Below are 26,982 nucleotides of genomic sequence, written 5' to 3'. Positions count from 1 at the left end.
CCAGCTCTCTGATGCATAGTAAGTAATTGCAAAGACCATGACTTGGATTAGGTGCACCTTAGTCTCTAGACAAACATCGGTGCTTTTCAGCACTATAGAAGGTCCTTGACAGCAGATTTTTCCAATGCAATTAGTCTTTTGATTTCCTCATTGCTAGTGTTGAGGGTTAATTGTAGACCTGAGCAAGGGACTTATTTTAATTTTTTTTGGTCTCAATTTGAATTTGTACATGAGCAATTGATGGTCTGTTTCACAGTCAGTGCCTGGCTTTGTTTGACTGCTAATATGAGCTTTTCCAATGATTACTTCCGCAGGTTTTGCCAATCTGATTCCTATGTGGTCCATCAGGTCTTTAAAAAATAAGATATTTGTGCTGAATAAAGAATGGTACATAACAAAATTAAACCACTCTATTTCCAATCTCATTTCTGTCACCAAGCCCATATTTTACAACTACCATTCTTCTTCATTGTTTCCAACTTTTGCATTCCAGTAACCAATAATCATTAACACATCCTGATTTCATGTTTGGTCAATTTTAGACTGAAAGATTTGATAAAATTTTTCAACTTCTTCTTTGGCTTTAGCTTAGGGACATTTATGGAATGATAATCATATTGACAGGTCTCTTTTAATACATATGGATTGTATAATATCATTCACAAAATTGTACTTCATGCTAGAACTTGAAATTGTCTTTATAACTTTGAATACAGAACCATTCTTAGGTTTTTCATTGTCATGTGATTATCTGATTCAAAGAGGCCAAAGCTAGTCCATTTATGTCATTAATACTTAGAATGTCAGTGATCATGTTTTCTATTTCTTTTTTTTTTACAACCTCTAGTGTTCCAGAATCGATACTTTGCACATTCCAAGTTTCGATTATTAAAGGATATTTGATTCTATTCTTCCTCTTTTTGATTGTCTTCCAATCTAGGCTCTACCTCAATACTATGACTGTCTGTGTCCCTCTATTTCTCATAGAGTTTTAAGAGACCTACTGTTTAAGTAGCAGATTGCCAATCCTGCTTCCTTTTCTATCTTAATAGACAATGGAAGCTCTTCTAAAATCTGTCCATCATGGGTGACCCTTGTGTCATTTCACATATTGGTGGCATAGTTACAGTATCACAGCAACCCACACGTTACTTTAGTACAGCAAATTGACAGAGAAGTGCTATACTAACTAGAACAATTAATTTTTCCTGTACAACAAACTGACAAATTGTTTTATGGGTTCAGAGCTACTGTACATAGGTTTGCTATGAGTTACAGGCAACTCAATGGCACATAACAACCACCACCATTATAGCAAATTAGCCATATAAATATCTTGTTACCAGATCCAGCTGAAGCCACATAGATATGATAGAATGTGCTTCAGGGAGAGTGTTGAAACTTTCTGACTGAGACTCATGACTAGAATGCTAGGGTAATATCCCAGATGTGGCTATTAAGGTCACAAGGAAGTATTTGTTGAAATTTTTTTTTATGCTGCTGCTTCACAAAAGGGTGGAGGGCCCAAAGCACTATTGATTAAAAAGACAAAATTTGGGGGTTGCAACTGCTTTAAATAAGAGGCCCCAGCCACCAAAGGGCTGTTGAACAAAAAAAAGGTGTACCTATAGAATACACTAAATGAACTATAAAGAAACAAAAATATGACTTAGAATTGCATATGTAACTTGTTAATACATCCAACAACTTGCTATTTTTAGGTATTATCTTGTGTTTAGTGTCTAATGCAAACAGAGTTGAAGTTATCCAATATTTAATAATTAATTTAATGTGCCCTTCTCAAAGATATGACAACCAACTGTTTACATGAAACCCTCAGATAATCATCTGTAGTCTCAATAATCATATTAACTATTTTAGCACATATCATTTTGAGAGCACTGTTTATTTCTGGACAAATATTACTTTTTGTTCTTTACATTTATTGAGTATTTTGCATTCATCAAAATTATGTTTTTAAATTTTTATGACTTTTCTCTTTAATGTTCTTTTTCTCTAGCAGAACTATAGAAACCAGATGAATAGACCATCATCATCTTGTGCATTAGATTAGAACATTTCCCAGAATCTAACTAGCATTTAATAAATATGTTAAAAATGATTTTTAAAAACTATACACACTACATCTAGCACTTTAAAAATATCATTTGTTATATGACATCCAGTCAGAATCAACTGATAACTCTTCCTCTAATGTGTTTTCAGAGACTGTAAATTTTATGAAAGGTTCAAACTACCTGCCTATGGATTGTCAAGTATTCCTTATTAGTAGGCCACCGTATTTAATTTATTAGAAGTGCACATAATAAATTTCTTAAAACCATTTCTTTTCCACTACATAATTATCAAAGTTTCAATTGATTCTGATATAACAAAAATTTGAGTAAATATTTTGAAATTTTAGATCCCTCTATGTAGCTTTAAACATTGTTGATTGTCATCAGGTAAAGCATGGCTTATATTAAACCTATGCACAAAAACCCTGAAGTCCTTCCACAACCATCATCATTTATCAAAGTTCACAGAGTTTCCAGAGGCATGCTGTTTAGGAAGTGAATATCACTCCTGTCTCCAAAATTAGACACAGTAAAATAATCCAGGAATGTCTGACTAGCCAGATTAAATAATATGACTGTCAACAAAATTTAATTTATATAAATTTATAAAACAAGAATAAGATTACAATGAATTTGTGAATATCATCTTTTAATAAAATGATAGGTATACAGTGACTGCTGACAAATGGTAAAAATGCCATTGTTAGAATATAGTTTTTATCAACATCCTTAGTACTATAGTCCTTCAGGTAATTATCAAGTGATTTTAGGGTAAGTGCTCTTCACCACATTTAAATATTTAAATATGAATTATAAATTTCCTTGAAAAGATAATTATGCAAATATTAGGTGCACACATACACACAGACCTCTTGTGCCATGAGAAGTTGTGATGCTAACCCAAAGTTTTCACCAATTTGACTGTTGTAATTTGCCAGTGACTCAGCAGGAGAAAATTCTCCTGTGTGATTTAGCAGCTTAAAAGCCCTATGGAAGATCAGCTATGAGTTACTTCTGACTCAGCAGCTATGAGTTAATGAACAAGTGAAAAGACCCTCACCAAGGTAAGAAAGACCCTCAATAGTGACTGTAACAAAAGCCTTGGTTTTATCAAGGAATCCTGAAGATTGTCCAGGATAGGGCAAATGTTAGATCTGTTGGTCATAGGATCTCTGAGTTGGAGTCAATTCAGTGCTACCTACCACATACACACACGAATATTCACACAGAGTATGCTAGATGAATTCCTGGTACATTTTTTTAGCAAAATTTTTATAGATTGTAAAAATTATTCATTCCTCCTGTCAATATACTCAGAGATAATGCAAAGACTGACTTGGGGGTTGGGGGAAAACTAAGAAAAGGGGATAAATAATATATACAGCATTGAAGCAAACGAGGGAGAGAACTGTATAAAAGGAATATATGATTAAGTATTATTGGCATGAAAAAAAGTCCAAAATAAGAACTGCATAGTAAAGTGGACTTTGGGGGTGGGTGGTGGGGTGGTTGGATGCTGTATAAGAATGAAAGAATTTTTTTCCAAAGAAAAAAGCGAACGAGGGGCGTGCAGGGAGGAAAGAGTGCAACAATGAATGAATGGAAATCCAAGTTCTCTATAAACTTTCATGAAAGTCTCAATAAAAAAAGAATTAACATTTCTGTAAAAAGAAAACTATTAAAAACAGATTAAAAAGTACTATATTTGAATGAATATATGCTTTGGGGGGTTGCCCCACTCCTAGAAAATAGTGATATAATGACCATAAAGCCTTTTAAAATATCTTGGAAGTATTTTCCTAATGGAGGAATAGGTGTTTCTCTTTTCTCTTATTTCAGACTCTAGCATAATAATAAAAGTGCTTATCTATATTTGGAACATAATATCTAAGAATTCAAGAACTGGAGTGTGTGAGCAAACTGTGTCTCATAGAAGCCTAATAGAGAAAATGTGCCCAACTCTGAATTACTAATGCAATGAAGAGCAGAGCTGCTGTGACATGAAGTGTGTCAGAGATTCTTGTGTCAAACCTAGAGTATAATATTTCTAACTTATTTCTTCTGTGGGATAAAATGATAAGCATTATTCAAGTCAAAAGAAATTACAGGATTGCTTTCATCTTTTATCTATAAGAAGAGAAATCAAGCAGAACCTTGCAGTTTTACAATGGTATGTCTTAGCTAGTGATATTTGAAAATAGAAAAGTGCTAAGAATATGTTGCATTAAGAAATTATGAAAATGAAAAAAAAAAAAAAAGAAATTATGAAAATGTAACATAAAAGGAAAAAATTACACCTAGAAATAGAACCATTTAAGATTAGTATTATGCCAGACAAGAAAATTGATATCTTAGTGGTGGAATATTTGCATTTCTTTATAAGAAACTTGGCTTTTATTTCCAGTCATGTGTAATCACCATTTTTGTCAGATTTGATTTTTTCTTGATATGATATAAAACATATTTCACTAGAATTTTCAAAGGCACCAAAACCTCTTCAAATTAATTGTCATCCATATACAATTAACTGATAATTGATCCTCTAGTAGGTTTTCAAGACTTAAATCATAAGGGAAATTGCGTGTATTTTTTTTCCCTTGAAGGTAGCTAATGGCTTTGCACTGTCAGAAAGTGATGATTGTAGGGCTAACAGCAAAACTATCTATGCAATAGACCACCAGAACTTCCTCTCACGCTAAAATAGATTAGAAAAAGAAAGGGGTGGGGCAGGGAAGAAAGGCCAGACCCTTTACTTCTGACAGCCATCAGATCACAAAAGTCTTATCTGCAGTCCTTTATGGGGACGATAAAGTCAGCATTTTGTTCCATTAGTTTTGCGAACACTTCAGTCAGAAGTAAAGTCACTGTAGTTAATAACAACAATAATGCAAAGATAAATTCTTTGGCTTTACATTAACACATAAAGGGGTTTGGAATCCAAACATATCAGTATATCAGTGGTGGAGATAATTTAATATTTAATGAGGAGTGGAAAGATTTCAATTACTCAAAAGAATGCAGTATCTGAAACATGAATGAATGAATGAGTGAATGAATAGCTACAAAATATTTTATGACAACTTTAGGGAGATCTGGTGTCCTAGTGACAAGACTCTGCACTGCAATCCAGGAGGCACATGGTACAAATCCACCAACTGCTCCATGGGAGGAGAAAGAGCAGTTTCCTCCTGTGCAATTAACTGCTTTTGAAAACCCACTGGAGGGTCAACTATGGGTCGGTTCTGACTTGATCGTATACAAAAACAACAACAATGATAAATTTGAATTTTGGATAACTAACTAACAGTGTAGAACTTGTATATTTGAACTGGCATTTGATTGATAATATTGTGAAGAACTGGATTTGAGAATATTTTTTTATTAAATTTTATTAGTTTTTATGAACATTTACAGAGATTTGGGGTTTTCATTCATTCATTGTTGCACTGTTTTCTCCACCCTCATCCCCAGTTCGTTCTTCTTTCCCCCCACCTAATGTCTGTTTTAATTGTCCAATTGCCACAGTGCTTGTCAAAGCCAGTTCTGATTAATCTCCTTTGTCAGTGTGTCCCTTGCCATTCCCTATCACTCCTCCCTGAGAGAGACTTCACCCTGATTCAAAAGAAAAGGGGATGGCGTATTCTCTTAGCAACTTCCTGCTGAAAAGGGATGCTGTGGGTTTCAGGGTGAATGTCTTCTCTCACTACTCCAAAGGGCCCCCTTGGCAGTAGGAAACACATAGACTATTATGGAGATTGATTTTGGAATTTAGATGCACTGTTATCAATTGTGCTTAGCCGTACATGTTCATATCCTTGAAGATATATCATGGAAGTGTTTGCAGCCTAGAAGATACAAATTTAACTAACAAGTTAAAAGTGCATGAGTCAAAAATTGAAAAGCAATAATATTCTGAGTAGAGGTTCTAATAGTGGCACAAATCAAGTTACAGAGGTAAGATGGTTCCATTGCCATCCTTACTCTAACTTAATTCTTTCTTTTTCATTTAAATTTGTTATTAATTTCAGTGAAAATTTACAGAGGCTTTGGATTTCCATTCATTCATTGTTGTAGATTTGTCCCCTCCCAAGGCTCCCCCCCACCAATGCAGAACCTGTGTACTGACCAAGAAGTCCTCTGGACAAGACAAAAGAATATTGGAAGATTTAGAACTAGGAGAAATGTATGTCAATCTTGTATACTTTCACCCTATTAATTCCATTTCTGTTCTAAGCAAATGCTTGGAGAAGCTGGTTTACATGAAATAATCAGCATCAGATTGGAGGGAGACTTATAAACAATGTGTAGTATAAAGCTGCCTCATCTTGACTGAAGAAAATTGAGACAAAGAATTTATTAATGAAGTTCAAAGACTATAAACTTCAATATAAATTGTGACTTAAATAATGAAAACAAAAATTCCCACAATAGGACCAATATGATAAATGGAGAAAAAAATTAAAGTTGTGAATTATTTAATCTTGCTTAGATCCACCCATAAAAGCAGTTGTTATTGTTGTTTATACGCCATCAAGTTGCCTGTGACTCATAGCAATCCTATGTACAATAGCCCTAAATCCTGCTCTATCCTGTGCCAACCTTATTGTCTCTAACACACCTACCTTCATTGCACCAGTAACTGAATCCATCCATCTCATTGAGGGTATTCCTATTTTGCACTGTACTTCACCTTCCCAAGCATAATTCCCCTCTCCAAAGACTGATCCCTCCTTGCAACATGCCCAAAATATGTTAGACGAAGCCTTAGAATTTTTGCATCCAAGGAGCAGCCTGGTTTCACCCACTCTAGGACAAGCTTGTTTGTTTTCTTAGCAGTGCTTGGTATATTCAATACCTTTCTCCAGCACCACAGCTCCAAGGCATCCATTCTCCTTCTATCATCCCTAGTTATTGTCCAGCTTTCTGACACATAGAAAATGATTGCAAAGACCACAGCCTGGCTCAGGCACACATTAGTCTCCAGACTGATATCTTTGCTCTTCAGTACTTTGGAGAGGTCTCTGACAGCAGACTTTCCCAATGCAATTTGTCTTTTAATTTTCTGGCTGCTGGTACCAAGAATATTGATTGTGGAGCCAAGCAAACTGAAGCTATTAACAAGTTCAATCTCTTCACCATTTAACATGATGATCTTTTTCTTGATGTTGAGCTTCAATCCATATTGAAGACAACACCTTCTGCAGCAAGCTTCTCCTCCTCTGTTTCAGCAAGCAGGGTTGTGTCATCTGCATTGGAAAATCTGTCATCAGAGATCTCTTTACAATGCAAAGAATAAGAATTTCACTTTAAAGATTAAGATTCTTCTGACTCAAACTATGGAATTTTCAATTGTTTTGTATGTATGTGAAAGTTGGACAATGAATAAGAAAAACTGAAGGAAAATTGAAGCCTTTGAATTTTGATGTTGGTAAAAAGTATCATATGGCCTGCAAAAAGAATGCACAAATAGATTTTGGATGAAGTGTGGTTAAGCCATGACAGTAAGACTTTATCTCATATATTTTGGGTATATTTATCAAGAGAATCTCATCTGGGAGAAAAACATCAGACTTGGAAAAGTAAAGAGTCAGCAAAAAATAGGATGATCTCTAGTGAGAGGAATTGACACAGTGACTGTAACAATAGGCATATGTGACGAAGATGCAGAGTCAAGTAGAATTTTATTTTGAAGTATATAAGGGTACTCTGAGTCACAGATGACTTGATATCTAATAACATTTAAAGAGTCACAGAACTTCCGTTGTCCCCCCTGCCAAGTAGCAAAACAAATTACTGATGGCAATTCAAGTGTAATTCAAATGATTTTCACATTAATCTTCATAACAATTTTAAAATTATGATGACATCTTGACTCAAATGGCTCTCATGTATTGTCTTAAAATAATAGGACACAGCAGATTAGAAACAAATTGAATATATATATTGTTGTTAGGTGCCATCAAGTCACCTGTGACTCGTGGCAACATTATGAGCAATAAAACTCTGAACTATGACCTATCCTGAGCCAGTCTTACTGTCTCTGACATACCTAACCCCAGTTAGATTGACGTAGGTCAATCTAGCTCATCCAGGATCTTCTCCTCTTGCACTCTTCCTCTGCCCTTTCAAGCATGATGTCCTTCTCCAAACACTTGTCCTTCCTGGCAGCATGCCTAAAATATGAGAGATGGGGGCTTTGAAGTCCTTACTTCTAAGGAGAAACTTGGTTTCACCTTCTCAAGGTCAACCTGTTTTTCTCTTTGTGGTCCATGAAACGTTCAACACTCTTCTCCACTGACACAACTCAAAGACATTGATCCTCCTTCTTTCATCCTTAGTCATTGTTCAGCAATTTGATGCACAGCAAGTAAGTGAAAAGACCGTGGCCAGTATCAAGTGCTCCTTCATCTCCAGATTGATATTATTGCTCTTTAGCACTCCGGAGCAGTCCCTGATAGTAGATTTTCCCAAGCGATTTATCTTTTCATTTCCTGACTGCTAGTGCCAAGAGTGTTGATTTTGGAACTGAATGTGCTGAGATTTTTTTTTTTAAATTTTTTTTCGTGCTGAGATTCTTAACAATCACAATCTCCTCTCCATCTATCATGATGCTGCCAACTGGCCTAGTAGTAAGAATTGTTGTCTTCTTGATGTTGAACTTCAATGTATATTGAATACTAGCAGTCCTTGACCTTCTGCAGCAAACACATCAGGCCGTCCTCATTTTCAGCAAGTAAGGTTGTGTCATCTACTTAATGCAGGTTGTTGAAGAGTCTTCCTCCAATACTGATGCCTTACTCTTCCTCATGAAGTCCACTTTACCAAATGATCTGTTCCACATATGGATTAAAAATATATGGAGATAAGACACATCCCTGACATTCTCTTGTACCTATTTTGAGTTATGCAGTTTCTTTGCTTTGTTTTGACTACTGCTTCCTTGACCAACATTCACATTTCCCATGAGCACAATCAGACGTTCTAGAGTTCCTATTCTTCTCAGAGTTAGCCACAGGTTGTTGCAGTTAAATTGCACAGTCAGTGAAATACAGACAGATATTGTTCTAGAATTCTCTGCTCTCAGCCAAGGTCCATCTGACAGTCGCTATGATGTCCCTATGATGCCACAGCCTCTTCTAAACCCATCTAGTATTTCTGGTAGTTCTCTGTCAGTGTACTGGTCCAGTCATTTTTGCATAATCTTCAGCAGGATTTTGCTTGCATGTGATATTAGTGATATTGTTTGATAATTTCCACAATCTTTTGGGTCACCATTTTTTTTTGGTTTGGGAATAAATATGAAACTCTTCCAGTCAGTTCTCCATGCAGCTGTCCTGCAGTTTGCCTGGCACAGCCTGATGAGTGTATCTAAGGCAACATCTATCTGCTGAAACATGTCAATTTGAACATTAGTGGCCTAGAGGTAAGAAGCTTCATTGCAATCCTTAGGCATGTGGTTCGAATTCACCAGCTTCTCTGTGGGAGAAGAAAGGGCAATTTCCTCCCATGCAATTACTGCCTCTAAAAAAAACCTGCTGGAGTGTTGGCTATTGGTTGGTTCTGACTCAGCAGTACACAACAATGTGTGTCTGTCTATCTATCTATCTATCTATCTATCTATCTATCTATCTATCATCATCTATCTCACTTCTTGGAAAGAGATGTAAAGGTTTAAATGCATGAAATTATAGCTTATTGGTAACAAAGTATGCAAAAATATGTTTTTATTCTTATCATACTGTTGTTCTAGTTGTTAAGTGTCGTCGAGTTGTAGATGACTCATAGTGACCATATGAAAGAAAGACCTGAACAATTGTATACTTTCATTGTTTCTCCAAGTTCATAAGTTTCTGGAGGCAAGCTAGTTTGGAATTGGATGCCACACTTGTTTCCAAGCTTGTTTTAACCGGAGAGCTCCACCAAACACTGTCTACCATAGGTAACAATTATCACTTTTGATATATCAGTGTCACAGTGTTCAGCATCACAGCAACCAGGAGTTACCTCTGAACAGCAAATTGTCAGACATGTGCAGCAAATGGACAGACCAGTGCTATCCCACTTAGAAGAATGTTTGACCAAAAACAAAACCAGGCCTGAGGGCCACATATTAAAATCACCCACCTTTGACGTGGTAGCATATCTTTCTATCCACAAGGCCCACAGAGCTCTCTCTATGTTGGTGTTAAGTGCCATCAAGTCGTAGATGACTCATAACGACCCTATGAACAAAAGACCTAAACAATTGTATACTTTCATCATTTCTCCAAGTTCACAGAGTTTCCAGAGACAAACTATTTTTGAAATGGATGCCACTCCTGTTTCCAACTTTATTTTCTCCTATATTTCACAGAATCAGTTAACTCTAGATAGAATATTAATGTTGTTGTCTAACTTCAAGTTGGAATCGGCCCATAGTTGACCCTCCAGTGGGTTTTCAGAGGCAGTTAAATGCTTGGGAGGAGAATTCTCCTCTTTCTGCAGAGCATCTCATAGATTTAATCGCCGTCTTTAGGATTGCAGTGAAACTTCTGACCACTAGGTCACCTGTACACCCTAATGTTAATGTAAGAAAGCAGAATCTGTAGGTACTTTTCAATAAGTAAGTTTTATTAACAAACTTCTTTTAGGGTTAACTATGATTTGTTATTAACTCTCCAGTTATTTATTGCTTATCTCTTAATGTTTATTTTACTATTTTGTCTTCTAAGTAGTGGTAAAACTATAGCAATTTTTCTTCTCTAGAACTTACCACTGGACCAATTGGCAGCATCAGGATGGATGGTGAAGAGACTGAGATTGTTCACAGCTTTAGTTTGCCCGGCTCCACAGTCAACAGTCTTGGCAACAGCAGCCAGGAAATTAAAAGATGTATTGCGATTAGAACAGCACATCAGCAGAGAACTGCCGGAAGTCCAGACTGGGTTTAGAAGGGGTCGTGGTACTAGGGATATTGTTGCTGATGTTAGATGGATCTTGGCTGAAAGCAGAGAATACCAGAAGAATGTCTATCTGTGTTTCATTGATTATGCAAAGGCATTTGACTGTGTGTATTATAACAAACTGTGGTTGACTCTGAGAAGAATGGGAATCCCAGAACATTTAATTGTGCTAATGCGAAACCTATACTTGGACCAAGAGGCAGTAGTCAGAACAGAGCAGGGTAACACTGTATGGTTCAAAATTGGGAAGGGTGTACGCCAGGGATGCATCCTGTCTCCATACCTTTTCAACATGTATGTAGAGTAGATTATCTGAGAGGCTGGGCTCTATGAGGAGAATTGTGGCATCAGGAGTGGTGGAAGACCTAATAACAATCTGCGTTATGCAGATGACACAACCCTGCTTGCTAAAACTGAGGAGGACCTCATGCACTTGCTGTGAAGGGTCAAGGACTGCAGCCTTCAGTATGGACTGAGGCTCAATGTCAAGAAGACAAAGATTCTCACCACTGGACCAATTGGCAGCATCAGGATGGATGACGAAGAGATTGAGATTGTTCACAGCTTCAGTTTGCTCGGCTCCACAGTCAACACTCTTGGCACCAGCAGTCAGGAATTAAAAGAGCATATCGTGATGGGAAAGTCTGCTGTTAGGGACCTCTCTAAAGTACTCAGGAACAATGGTGTCTCTCTGGAGACTAAGGTGCGCCTGATACAGGCCATGGTATTTGCAATCGCTTGTTATGCATCAGAGAGTTGGACAATGACTAGGGTGGACAGAAGGAGAGTGGATGCTTTTGAGCTGTGGTGCTGGAGAAGAGTACTGAATGTACCATGGACTGCCAGGAAAACAAACAGATTAATCTTGGAGAGCATTAAACCAAGCTACTCCTGGAAGGCAAGGATTCTGGGGCTTCGTCTGACATACTTTGAACATGTTGCCAGGAGGGACGGGTCCTTGGAGAGGGACATCATGCTTGGGAGGGTGGAGGGACAGCGCAGGAGGGGAAGACCCTCTATGAGATGGATTGATTCGGTGACTGGGGTAATAGGGATGGGTGTGTCAGAGGCGGTGCGGTTGGCGCAGGATAGAGCAGGGTTTAGGGCTGTTGTGCATAGGGTTGCTATGAGTCGCAAGCGACTTGACGGCACATAACAACAACAACAACACTGCAGTGGGAATGTCTGCTGTTAGGGACCTCTCCAAAGTACTGAAGAGCAATGAAGGAGAATTGATGCCTTTGAGTTGTGGTGCTGGAGAGGAGTATTTAATATACCATAGACTGCTAGAAAAACAAAAGGATTCATCCTGGAGAGGGTTAAACTGGGTGGCTCCTTGGAGGCAAGGATTCTGAGGCTTCATCTGACATACTTTGTTCATATTGTAAGGAGGGACCGGTCCTTGAAAAGGGACATTATGCTCAGGAGGGTGAAGGGACGGCGCAGGAGGGGAAGACCCTCTATGGGGTGGATTGATTCAATGGCTGGGGTAATCGGAATGGGTGTATTGGAGACAGTGTGATTAGCACAGGACAAGAGCAGTTTAGGGCTGTTGTACATGGAGTAGCTATGAGTCGCAAGAGACTCGATGGCACGTAACAATAACATAACTTACCTTACTGTTATTAGGTGCCATTGAGTTAGAACTGACTTATAACTGATCCTCCAGTGGGTTTTCAGAGTCTGTGCTTATACTTATGGGAAATATATATGTACACCAAGAACCAGTTGTCCAAAGAGGAAAAAGGAAAATTGAATGGTTTATAGAAAAAGGGTGTGTACTAGGCTTGCATTCTTTTTCTTTTCCTATTTAATTTTATTCTGATCAAATTATTAGAACAGCCGGACTAACAGAAGAAGAATATGACATCAGGATTGGAGGAATACTGATCAAACAACTTCCATTATGCAAGTTAAAAACTTGCTTGCTCAAAATAAAGAAGAATTGAAGCATTTACTGCTGAAGATGAAAGACTAGAGATGTCAGTGTGGGTTAAATATCAAGAAAACAATAATTTCACTACTCTACCAGCAGACAACATAATGATAGACAGAGAGGATTGATGTTGTCAGTTATTTCATTTTATCTGTACCCATAATCAACACTTAATGTTATCAGCAGTCAAGAAATCAAAAGATGTGTTACACTGGGAAAATCCAATATCAAGGACCTTTTCAAGTGCTAAAGAGTAAGGATGTAAATTTAAAGATTAACACTACTAATCTTGTTGTACCTGATATGAGCCTTGGAATTTTCATTTGCTTTTCATGCATCTGAAAGTTGGACAATGAATAAGAATGACTGTAATAGAATTGATATCTTTGAGTTGTGGTGTAGGTGAAGGTATTGAATGTTCCTTAGATTAACAAAAAACCCAAGCAAGTCTGTCTTAGAAGAAATGCAGATAGGGCCCTCCTTAGAAGAAAATATGATCTCATATATTTTGGGCAGGTTGTAAAGGACAGATAGTCCTTGGAGATTATATTAAGTTTGAAAAGATGATAGGGAAAAGAAAGAGAGGAATACCCTCAACAAGATGGATCGACACAGTGACTGTAACAATGGGTTTGAGCATATTAGAAACCACAAAGAAGGCTCAGAATAGGGCAAGGTCCAGATCTGTCGTTCCTAGGGTCACTGTGAGTCATAGTCAACTTAAGGACACCTAACAACAATACATTTATTCAAACTTAAAAGTAATATAAAAAATAATTTATTATTCTTAGTTTCAGAGTTTGTTTTAACTTACTGAATTCCATTCATTACAGGTTCATTCTTATTTTTTTTAGCTGTGATTTCAATAAAAGTTTACAGAAAACTTGTATTTTTCATTCATTGATTGTTGCACATTTTCCTTCCTATACTCCCCCAGTTCACTTTTGTCTTGAAAAGGTCATTCACTGTTGCACAATTATCTCCCTCAGCCCCACCCCAGTATACTTTGCTGTGCACCTCTTATTTTGGACTGTTGTCATGCAAATAATGCCTAATCATATATTCCTTTTAAGCAGTTCTTTCCCTCATCTGTTCCAATGCAGTGTTCATTACTTATCCCCTCTTTTCTTAGTTTCTGTCTAACCCCCATGTCAGTCCTGTTTTATAACAGTGTCATTATGCAGTAATTGTCATTTTGTGACTGAGATATTTCATTCAGCATAATGTCCTCCAAGATCACCCATTTTCTATAATGTTTTAGGAGTTCCTTGTTTTTCAATGCTGCATGATATTTCATTGTGTGAATATACCACTCTTCTCTACCCATTCATTGTTTGATAGACACTTGGGTTGCTTCAATCTCTTGGCTGTTGTGAACAATGCAGCAACAAACATGGGTATGTGTATATGTCCATTTGGGTGGAAGCCCTGGTTTCTTTAGGGTATATTCTCAATAGTGGAATTGCTGGGTCAAATTGTATTTCTCTTTCCAGCTCTTTGAGAAAGCACCATACTGCTTTCCACAGTGGTTGCACAATTTTATACTCCCACCAACAGTAAATTAAGAGTTCCAATTTTTCCACGACCTTACCGGCATTTGTTGTTTACTTCTCTGCACCTTACTATCCATGATGTCTGCTAATATTCTCGTTTGGGTTACCACCATCTGTAGATTATGAAAAACACATACCATGGTATACTTTCTCTTATTTTAAAAATTCTAAAAGTATTTTTTCCCAACCCATCATGTTTTGCCAACTTAATTTCTCTTTGCATCATTTATTTCACCAAGAAGAAAAATATTCTCAAATATTCTACACTTTGGCAGAAATATAATTGATACTTTTGAGTAGTGGTGTAGGAAAAGAATAATAATAGTAAAATAAATTATTCCTTAATGGCTTAAATTTCTTAAATATTACTTTTCCATTGTACTTACCTACTACTATTTCGTTGGCTCCTTCTCAAATGATCTACCATCATTTTCCTGTGGTTGTATATTTTTAGCAAGAGGAGATTGCTTGTCTTTCTTGCAGAGCAGTTGGTAGATAGGCATCCATCCCAGACTATAGCACACTATATTGTACTTAGTAAGCTACTTTTAGGAAAGAATACTGTAAATCTTCGCTATCAAAACCTTTAATTTGCTCCTCATTTGTTCTATTCCCTAATGTCCTCAAATGATGGATCATGAAAATATTTTCTCTGTATCTTAGTTAATAAGTAAGCTTAATGGATTAGATTATAATTATTAAGGCAAAATCTGAGTATTTTGGAAAGCATTTTTTAATTATTTTTCAAATTTTTAAAAAAAATTATTAATTTTAATGAACATTTACAGAGATTTTTGTTTTCCATTCATTCATTGTTGCACTTTTCTCCCTGCCCAGCCTGCCCTCCTCCCACCACCCCCCAGTTTGCTCCTCTCTTTGAAAAGTAAAAGAAAAATTCTTTCTTTGGTATACAATACCCCTGCACCCCTCCAACCACCCGGAGTACACTCCACTATGCAATCTTAATTCTGGACTCTTGTGATAAACATAATACCCTGTCATATATAGTTTTTGCTTTCAAACATCTAGAACCATGTGCAAGAATAAATAACCTCAATATTTAATGAGAAAAACAATAGAACGTCAATAGATTCCAAACTTTGTATACTAGTACACCAATTGTTAACACTTTTTATCATTTGCTGTATTTGTTCTACGTGCATATCATTATTATTGCCTTTGAGGTTATGTTTCAGCCATAGTCTTTATTACCGCTAATATATTTGGTTTTCCTCAAAAGAAAGACACTTAGATAATTTTAATCATTCAAATTCTGTCAATTATCATAATGACATGTCACTGTTAATTTAAAGCACTATTAGTCCTTTTATTATGTAGAATGAAAATTTGCAAAGTATATTGATTTTTAATCAATATTGCATACACATTTTATGTTTTTTTGTGTTTTGCTTAAATTTATTTTTTCTTTTATTCATTCAGTATTGCACATTTTCTCCCTCTCTTCTCTCCCATCCTTTAGTCAACCCCTGCAATACACCCTTGTTCCAGATTATTTTCAAACATATAAAGCATAATCACATATTCCTTTTGCACAATTCTTTCCCTCATCTGTTCTAACAAAGTGTTAATTATCCCTTCACTCTTTTGCCATTCCCACCCAACTCCCCCATGTCTATGCTATTTTATAACAGCAGTGTTACACAGTATTTATCTTTTTGTGACTGAGATATTTCCCTTAGCATAATGTCCTTAAGGCTCTCCCATATTATAATATAAAACATATTAATTATAAAACATATAATGTTTTCCTATTTCATTATTTTTCAATGCCCTGTAATATTCCATTGTGTGGAGATACCGTAGTTTTTCTTTTCATTTGTTTTCTGATGGGCTCTTGGGTTACTTCCATATCTTTGTTATTGTGACTAGTGAAACAATAAACTGAGCGTGCATACATCTATTTAGGTCATAGTTCTGCTTTCTTGAGAGCATATTCCCAGTAGTAGAATTGCTGGGTGAAATGTTATTTCTATTTCCAACTTCTTGAGAAAGTACTAGACCACTTTCCATAGTTGTTGTATCATTTTACATTTCCACTAGCAGTGAATAAAACTTCCAATATCCTCATATATTTGCCTGTATTTGTTTGCTGCTTGGTTGAATCTTGCTCTTGTTTCTGGGGTGATATGATATCTCATAGCTGTTTTGATTTGCATCTCTCTGATAGGGATTTTGAACATTTCTTCAAGTGTTTGTTTACCATCTGACTGTCCTCTTTGGTGAAGTGTCTATTCATATCTTGTGCCCATTTTGTGATTGGATTGTTTACCTCTTTCTTGTTGAGATGCTAGAGTATTCTATACATTTTAGATATAAGTCCCTTATATCTACATATGTCATTACCAAATACAGTTCCCTAGTCTGTAGTTTTTCTTCTTACTCTGTTGGAAGAGATTTTGATGTGCATAGGGAGGTCCTGTTCATCTATTTTATTCTCTCCTGATTACAGGCTTTTCAAGATGATTGGAAGACTGTTAATGCTATAGATTAGCACTTCCAGAGTTCTTTCCTGATTTTCTCTAATTAATTTAAGTCATTGGTTTTACTTCTAGGCCCCTGATCTACTTTGAGTTGGTTTTTGTATAATGTGTGAATTGTAGGCCTTGTTTAAGTTTTCGGAAGATGGTTTTCCAATTTTGCCAGCAACACTTGTTAAAGAGGCTATCCTTTCCCATTTAACTGATTCTGCCTCCTTGCCAAATACCAGTTAACTATAGGTGTATGAGCTGCTTTCTGGGTTCTCAATTCTATTCCATTGATCTATGTGTCTTTTGATGTACCAGTACCACAGCCTCTTGACAACTATAGTTATGTAATAGGATTTGAGATCAGGAATGTGATGCCACCTACTATGTTTTTCTTTTTCAGTAGGAATTTGCTTCTTCAGGGTCTCTTTCCATTCTAGATAAAATTAGAAATTGCCTTTTCCATCTCGTGGAAGAATGGAATTTCTATCTTTATTGAGATTACATTGCACTTGTAGAAAGTCTTTGGTAGAATTGTCATGATATTTAGTCTTCCTATCCATGAGCATGCTATATTTTTCCACTTCTCCAGATCTGTTTTTGTTTCTAGTTTTGTAATTTTCTCTGTATAAGTCTTTATGTCTCTAGTTAGATTTATTCTCAAGTAGTTCATCTTGTGGCTAGCTGTTATAATTGGTACTGTTTTTCTTAGCTCTATTTCTATATTTTCTTTATCACTGTAGAGAAACTCAACTTTCTATTGTATGTTGGTTTTTAATTCTGCTACTTTGCTGATTTGGTAGACGATGTCCAAAAGTTTTCTCCTTGAACCTTTAGGGTTTTCTAAGTATATTGCCATATCATCTGCATATAGATATAGTTTTACCTCCTCTTTGCAAACTTGTACACCTCTTACTTCCTTATCTTGTATTATTGTTCTCACGAATTCTTCCAATCCTATATTGAATAGGAGAGGTGATCGTGCGCTTCTTTGCCTATGTCCTGTTCTCAATGGAAATGCCTTTACTCTCTCTCTATTGAAAATGATGTTGGTTTTTGGTTTTGCACATATACTTTTCACTATGTTGAGGAAATTACGCTCTATTCCTACTTTATTGAGTGTTTTAATCAGGAAAGACTGTGTATTTTGTCAGTTTTCTGCCTCAGTTGATATTGTCCTGTAGTTCCTATTCTTTGTTTTGTTAATGTGATGAATTATATTAATTGTTTTTCTTATGTTGAACCGTCCTTGAATACCTGTTATGAATCTTAATCATGATGAATTGTGTTTTTTTATGTATTGTTGGATTCTATTGGTGAGGATTTTATTGAAGTTTTTTGCATCTATGTTCATAAGAGATATTGGCATATGTTTTTTCTATTTTGGTGATTTCTTTACCTGACTTTTATATCAGGGATATGTTTGATTCATAGAATGACTCTGGGTGTAGTCCATTTTCCCCCCCATTTTCTGAAATACTTTATAGAGAATTAGTGACATCTTTTCTCTGAATATTTGATATAATTTACTAGTTAAACCATCTGGGTTTCTAAAAACCACGGATTTTTTTAGGCTGGAAGTTGTTTTATGACCCGTTTAATTTCTTCTTTTGTAATGGATTTTTTCAGGTGTTCTACTTCAGTTTGGAGAGCTTGTGATTACACTAACCACAATATGGAGCTCTGGTGGCCTAAAAGTGAGAAGTTATGCTGTAATGACAAAGGCACAAGGTTCAAATCTACCAGCTGCTCTACAGGAGAAGTATAGGCAATCTCCTCCCATGTATATAACTATTTCCAAAACCTTGCTGGAGGGTTGACTATGAGTCAGTTCCAACTACAGGGTACACAACAACAACAGCCACAAGACCCACAATGTCTGATCATCTACTTATTCTGTATTACCTTTCTTTCCACCTATCTTCTTGTTGTTATATGTTGTTGAGTATGACTCATCATAAGCCTGTCAACAGCTGATTTGGACCTTATTCTAGCTTGTACCATTCTCAATCTCTGACATACTGGAGCCCATTGCTTCAGTAATTGAGTCAATCCACCTGATTGAGGGCCGCCTTCTCTGTCACTATCCCTCCACCTTTCAAGGCATGATGTCCATCTCTAAGGAATAGTTTCTCATAGCAATAAGCTCAGAGTATGTGAGATAAAGCTTTATCATCTTCGTCTCCAAAGAGCCCTCTGATTGTACCTGTTTGCTTTATTGGCAATCTATGGGCTATTCAATACTCTTCTCCAACATCATGATTCCAAGGCATAAATTCTCCTCCACCATTCTTATTCATTGTATGGCTTTCAACATTATATTGAATAACTGAAAAGACCATTGCCTGAATCAGGTGCACCTTAGTCTTCACACTAACATTATATTGCTCTTTAGTAATTTGGATAGGTTCTTGAATGAAAACATTTCAAGTATAATATGTCTTCTGATGTACTGACTGCTTATACAGTTTTATTAATTGTGGATCCATGAAACATGAAGATGTTGACAGTTTAAATTGTCTCTATTGATCATGGTGTTGCCTATCTGTCCAGTGGTGAGAGGTTTTGGTTTTTTTTGATGTTGAGATGCTATTCATATTGAAGGCTATATAGTCTTTAATCTTCTGCAGTAAGTTCTTCAAGTACTCCTCATTTTCAGCAAAGTTGTGTCACACGCCTTTTGTAATTTTAAGCCATATAGTGTTCCCTTGCTCTGTTCATGCAACAGTTTCTTGATCTAGGTATAGATTTCACAGAACATTTATCTTAATAAGAATTTAAATTTTACTTTCCTCTACTTCATTTTCCCTCACTGGTAATCATACTAAAATAATTTTATTTCTGTGTAATTTTTCATCCTTTTATAACTAGATTCTCTCACTGAACATGATATCCTTGAAGTTAATGCATTATGTAGTATTTTTGAAAGTCTTCATATTTTTCAGTGTTGCCTAGTATTCCGTTGTAAGAAGATACTATCATTTTTTCATCCATTTTTCTGTTGATGTGCACTTCATTTTTCTCATTTTTTGCTTTTATGAGTAAGGCTGCTATTCACTCAGGTATGCATATATCTGTTCTTATAATAGGAAGTATTTTTTAGGATATATAACTAATAGTGAGATTGCTGGATGAAATGGTATTTCTATTTGAACTCGCTTAGTATTCTATATTACTACTCCCTTGTAAGAATTATCTTTGAGTTTTCTTTTCTTTCTTCATTTCTTCAAGTTGATGATTCTTTCTTTTGGAATACCTCTCCTTCTTACTTGTACTAGTTGAAAAGTTGCATATCTGTAAGACAAAGCCCAAAAGCCATAAACATTATCAATATGGTGAACAGTCATTGAAATTTCTATAACCTGATCTTTTATAGCACTTGTTAGATACATGGAGCAGATTAATTGTTAATTTTATCCACTCATTGTTAGCTGTCATTGACTTGGCCCAGACTCCTGAGGAGTCCATATGTTACAGAATAGAACAAGATCTGAGGGTTTCCTTCACTGCAATCTTTATGCAAGCATTTTTCCAGGACTTTCTACTATTTCCTGGTATAAATAACATACTGTAATATTTTAAATCAACAACCTAATGAGCTTGAAAAAAGAGCATATAATAAATATATGCTTTAAATCTCTAGCACTACAACTATAAAAGTACTCAGTACAAGTTGTTGTTGTTATTGTTGCTATGGGCCAGTAAGTCACTTGCAATTCATAGCAGCCCTATGTGCAACAGCTCTGAAGCCTACCCTGTTCTGAGCTAGTCTCACTGACTCAGACACACCTATCTATCCCCATTGCCCCAGTTACTGTATCTATATATCTCATCCAGAGTCTTCCTCTTCTGCACTGTCCCTCCATACTTTAAAGTATGATGTCCTTCTATAAGGACTAGTCCCTCCTGGCCACGTGACCAAAGCATGTGAGACAGAGTTTTAAAATCCTAACCTCTAAGGGGCAACTTGTTTTCACCCTTGCCAAGACGGGCCTACTTGTTTTCTTGACACTCAATGGTATGTTCCAGTTTCTTCTCCAGCATCACAATTAAAAAGAATCAATTTTTCTTCTTTCATTCATAGTCATTGCCCATCTCTCTGATGCAAAGCAAGTAATTGAGAAGACCATGGTCTGAATTAGGCACACCTTAGTCTCAGTACTCTGGAGAGGTCCCTTGACAGCAAATTTTCCAAGTGTAATTTGTCTTTTGATTTCCTGACTGCTAGTTCCAAGAGTGTTGACTGTGGAGATGAGTAGGTTGTAAGTCTAAACAACTTCAATCTCTTCTCCATCTATCATGGTGCTGAAAATTGGCCCAGTGGTAAGAATCTTTGTCTTCTTGATGTTTAGCTTCAATCCATATTGAAGACTACAGTTCTTGACTTTCTGCAGCAAGCACTTCAGGTCCTCCACCATTTTAGCAAGTAAAATTGTGTAATCTGCCTAGCACAGGTTGTTGATAAGTCTTCTTCCAATTACAATGTCACATTTATCCTCATAGAGCCCAGCCTTCTGAATGATCTGTTCTACATGTAGATTGAAAAGGTATGGAAACAGGATGCACACCCGACACACTCTTTTCCTGATTTTGAACCATGCATTGTTTCACTTGTTTTCAGGACAGCTTCCTTGTTTACATACAGTTTTCACATGAGCACAAGCAAGTGCCTTGAGTTTCCCATTCCCCTTAAGGTTAGCTGCACTTTGTTGTGATCCACACAGTCAAATGCCTTCACATAGTCAATGAAATACAGATGGACATTCGTTTGGTACTGTGCTTTCTACTAAGATCCATCAGATATTGGTGATAATGTCTCTAATTCCAAAACCTCTTCTAAACCCAGGTTGTATTTCTGGTAGTTCTCTATTGATGTACTGTTTCAGTCATTTTTTTTATAATCTTCAGTAGGATTTTGCTTGCATATGATATTAGTGATATTGTTTGATAACTTCCACACTCCGTTGGATCATCATTTTTTTTTAAATGGGAGTAAATATGGATCTCTTCCAGTCAATTGTGCAGGTACTTGTCCTCCAGATTTCTTAGCATAACCTGGTGAGTACGTCCAAGGCAGCATCTTTTATGTTGAAATATGTCAATTGCTAGTCCATCAAATCCTAGGGCCTTATTTTTTGCCAATTCCTTCAGAGCAGCCTAAATTTCTTCCTTCATCACTATTGCCTCTTGATAATTTTTCTTTTTTCAATTCTTCAGTGTCGGCCAATTCTTTTTGGTACAACAACTGTATACCCCTTCCATCTTCTTTTGATGTTTCCTGGTTCATTCAATATTATTAAGTGTTACAACTAGTGGCTTGAATTTGTTCTTTAGTTCCTTCAGCTTAAGAAATGCTGAGTGAGTTCTGCCCTTTTGATTTTCCAACTACAGCTTTTTGCACATTTCATTATAATGCTTTGCTTTATTTTCCTGAGCTGCCCTTTGAATTCTTCCATTCAGCACCTTAACTTCTTGATTTTTTCACCTTTTCTTTGGTTTCTCAGTGCTCTAGGACAATAATAAGAGTCTCTTTAGACACCCACCCTGGGCTTTTCTTCTTCCTCTGTCTTTTGCATTATTTGTGGATGATATTCTTGACATCCTCCCATAGCTCAAAAGTATTAAATATATAATTTGGCTTTCTGACAAATCTACTTTACAAAAGCCTCTATTTGCTGTATTTATAGAATTAGACAACACTAAGGAAAAGAAGTTGAAAGTGGGGTGGACGTGAAGCACTTGTTGCAGAAGATCAAGGAATACAGCCTTCAGTATGGATTGTGTCTAAATATCAAGAAAACAAAGATTCTTACTACTAGACCAATAGGCAGTGTCATGATCGATGGAGATAACTTTGAAACTATCAACACTTCATCTTGCTTGGATCCACAATTAATACCCTTGGTATGAGCAGTCAGGAAATAAGGAGACACATTGTACTGGGAAAACCTGCAGTTAGGGATCTTTACAAATTATAGAGTAATAATGATGTCAGTTTGAGGACTAAGGTGTGTCTTATTCAGGCCATAGTCTTTCCAATTACTTGATATGCATCCGAGAGTTGGACAGTGAATAAGGATGACAGAAAAAGAATGGAAACCTTTGAATGTGGTGCTGGAAAAAGCATCGAACATCCCATGGATGGCCAAGAGAACGAATACATACATCTTGGAGATGGTGCAGCTGGAGGACTCTGTGAAAGCAAGAATGACGAGACTTCACCTCACATACTTTGGACATATTGCTGGGAGGTGCTACTCCTTGGAGAAGGATATGATGTTGGGAAAGGTGGCGGGTCGGCAAAGGAAAGAAAGACTCTTAACCACGTGTCTTGAAATGGTGACTGTTGCAATGGGCTCTTTTGTGTCATGAAGAGTGAGGATGACAAAGGACACAATTAGGTTCAGATCTTCTGTTCATAGGGTCACTATGAGTAGTACTTGACTAGATGGCACCTAACAACAACAACAAGGAAAACCAAAGGTTGTATTTTCTCTCTACACCTATTGAATCCGTATGGTGAACAAATTGAGAAGCTAGACTCCATAAAAAGGAATGTGGTATCAAAATCAGAGGGAGACTCATTAATAAATATATTATGTAGATGACACAGCCAGGGTTGCTGAAAGTGAGGAGGACTTGAAGCACTTGTGGTAGAAGATCAAGGAATACAGCCTTCGGTATGGATTGCTTTTCATTGTCAATAAAACCTTACCATTGGATTGAAGGCAACATCATGATGGGTGAAGAAGAGTTCAATACTGTCAGCAGCTTCATTTTACTTGGATCTGTAAATAACATCCTTGGCACCAGCAGTTAGGAAAGACTGACATGCATTGCACTGGTTAGTTTTCAGTTAAGACCTCTCTAAATTATTGAGGTATAATGTTGCCAGTTTGGAAACTTAAGTTGTGTTTGATTCAGGGCATGGTCTCTTCAATCACTTGCTATATATCTGAGAGCTGGAAAATGAATAGGGATGACAGAGAATAATTGATGCATTTGAGCTGTGGCATTGGAGAAGAGCACTCAGCATCCCATTGTCTGCCAAAAGAACAAAAGGTCTTGGTGAAGATACGGCCACAGTGTTCTTTGTAGGCATGGATGGATGATGAGGCTTCATCTAACATACTTAAGGCTAATCCTTAAACAGCAACATGATGCTTGTAAGCGTGGAGGATTGGTCAAGGAGAGGAAAGCCCTCTTGACCAGATGGATTGACCCAGTTACTGCCTCAACAGGCTCTAGTGTGTAAGGAAGTATGAAGATGGCACAGGATAAGGTGGGGTTCAGGTCTGCTGTTACTAAGTTCACTATAAGTTATACTCAACTTGGTGGCACTTAAAAACAACTACTACAAGGAAAACAAGACCCAAAATTTCCTTTTAAGTAAATATGTTGTTGTTGTTATGCGCCGTCGAGTCGCTTGCGACTCATAGTGACCCTATGTACAACAGCCCTAAACTCTGCTCTTTCCTGTGCCATTGCTCTTCAGTACTTTGGAGAAGTCCCTAACAGCAGACTTTCCCATGGCAATGTGCCTTTTCATTTCCTGGCTGCTGGTGCCAAGACTGTTGACTATGGAGCCAAGCAAACTAAAGCTGTGTACAATCTCAATCTCTTTACCATCCATCCTGATGCTGCCAATTGGTCCAGTGGTGAGAATCTTTGTCTTCTTGACATTGAGCCTCAATCCATATTGTAGGCTGCAGTCCTTGACACTCTGCAGCAGGTGCTTCAGGTCCTCTTCAGTTTCAGCAAGCAGGGTTGTGTCATCCGCATAACGCAGGTTGTTGATAAATCGTCCACCAATCTTGACCCCTCATTTCTCTTCATAGAACCCAGCCTCCCGGATAATCTGTTCTGCATATAGGTTGAAAAAGTATGGAGATAGGATGCATCCCTGACGTATGCCCTTCCCAATTTTGAACCATGCAGTGTTCCCTTGCTCTGTTCTGACAACTGCCTCCTGGTCCAAGTATAAGTTTCGCATTAGAACGATCAAGTGTTCTGGGATTCCCATTCTTCTCAGTCAGCCATAGTTTGTTATGATCTACACAGTCAAATGCCTTTGCATAGTCAATGAAACACAGATAGACATTCCTCTGGTATTCCCTGCTTTTAGCCAAGATCCATCTAACATCAGCTACAATATCTCTAGTACCACGACCCCTTCTAAACCCAGCCTGGACTTCTGGTAGTTCTCTGCTGATGTGCTGTTCCAGTCGTTTTTGGATATTCTTCAGTAAAATCTTGCTTGCATGTGAAATCAGTTTTACGTAAATATACTGTCAATTAATCTTTTCATTTCCCAGTAACATGTTATATCCAGGCTTATTTACAAAAATATGTACTTTACATTAAGGTACTATGTCAGCATAGACTCACTAAAGCAAGTATGATAATCTATAAAAAATTGATATGAGTATTGTCTTAATTATCTGTTATAACAGAGGTGTCACAAGTAAATAGCTTTAACAAGCTTTTTTTCCTATTTAAGAGATATAATGTGCCAACTCTACGGGAAAGAGCCCTTCTCTGTCAGCTATGGACAAAATCCTTGTTTCTTTCAGCATCTTTTGGCCTGTCATTCCTTGGATGTAGATCCCCACGTCTCTTGGCCTTCCCCAGCATCAAGGAGTTTCCTAGCACAGGGCCATAGATACTAAAAGGCATATTCCACTTTTTGCTATTATTTTGGTGTGGTGTTTTTTTTTTCTTCTTCTCTCATCTAGCTTTCATCACATCTAGTAATAGAAAAGGTTTTGTAAGCCACAACCAAGAGAGCATTTCTTACTTTACTTCAGACCATGGTTGAAATGAGATTACTAAGTGACTGATTCAACCTTTACACATTTTAGGACTATATGGTTTATTAAATTGTGAGAAGACATTGCCTAGCCTCCACATTGTATCATTAAATTCTTGTCTGGGGAGATGGCACACAGTTCAGTCCATGACAAAATATAATAAAAGTAATTTAATCATATTCATGAAAGCAAATTATTATTGCTCATTTTATTGTGTTGGAGTGAAAAAAAATTGAAGGACCAAATACAAAAATGGTATTGCTGTATTCATACAAACATAATGGAAAGTCAGGCAAGACAACTCAAATAAAGATTAGAACAAGATAACTTACTTAAGTTTATGACATGTTGTACATAGCTCTTTTCTTTCCAATTAGTACACCAAAAATTTAGTTTACATTAAACAACAATTAATAATTATCCTGTGATGTGAAGAAAGAACATTAATCAACATATTATCTTTAAATTTAATTAGTCTGCCATATGGAACTTGATTTAGTGAACATGAATATATTATTTTATAAATAATATTAAGGTACACTGTTTTTGTTTCTTTGACCTGATAAATTAGTAGAAAGAATTTTAAGGAAGAGTAACTTTATTTTCCTTATCATTTTTAGAGTATATTGATATCTATTGGAAACTAAATCATTATGCATGCTTTATAAAAGAAAATTTCAATTTGAGATACCATTGATCTTTACATTTATGCAGGAATATCTTTTAAAAGCTCAAAGCCTTGTGCAGTCATTTTGAATATACTAAAAAAATTCAAAAGAAATGTCAAATTCTAATTTTATACTCTTCATAGATATTATACTGGAATAGAATAAAGGAGCTTCATTTGAAGTTGATGGCTTGAACCAGCATATTTGCATTTTCTTTATCTAAATTCATGTTGAAATGCCAAAATATTTTGTACTGTTCTGTAAAATATAATTCAGGAGTGAAAAGACTGAAGGATAATAAAAAAGTTCACATGTAAAATAGTTGAATAGATTTCTGATGTAAACACTCAATTGCTCTCAAGTTACAATGGCAGGAGCTGGAATTAAGAGGTGACCCTGCTTTTTGCTCTACAGAAAAGCTAGGAACAACACTAGAAGTCCTAATCCACAACATAAACAGTCTTCCCAGTATCCTGGAAAACCTACAACCAGGAGAAGATAACATAGAT

The sequence above is a fragment of the Elephantulus edwardii genome, unplaced genomic scaffold, assembly GCF_000299155.1.
Source record: "Elephantulus edwardii isolate Elephantulus edwardi_28Jun2011 unplaced genomic scaffold, EleEdw1.0 scaffold00010, whole genome shotgun sequence".
NCBI classification, from domain to species: domain Eukaryota; kingdom Metazoa; phylum Chordata; class Mammalia; order Macroscelidea; family Macroscelididae; genus Elephantulus; species Elephantulus edwardii.
This window is presented reverse-complemented; position numbering follows the sequence as displayed.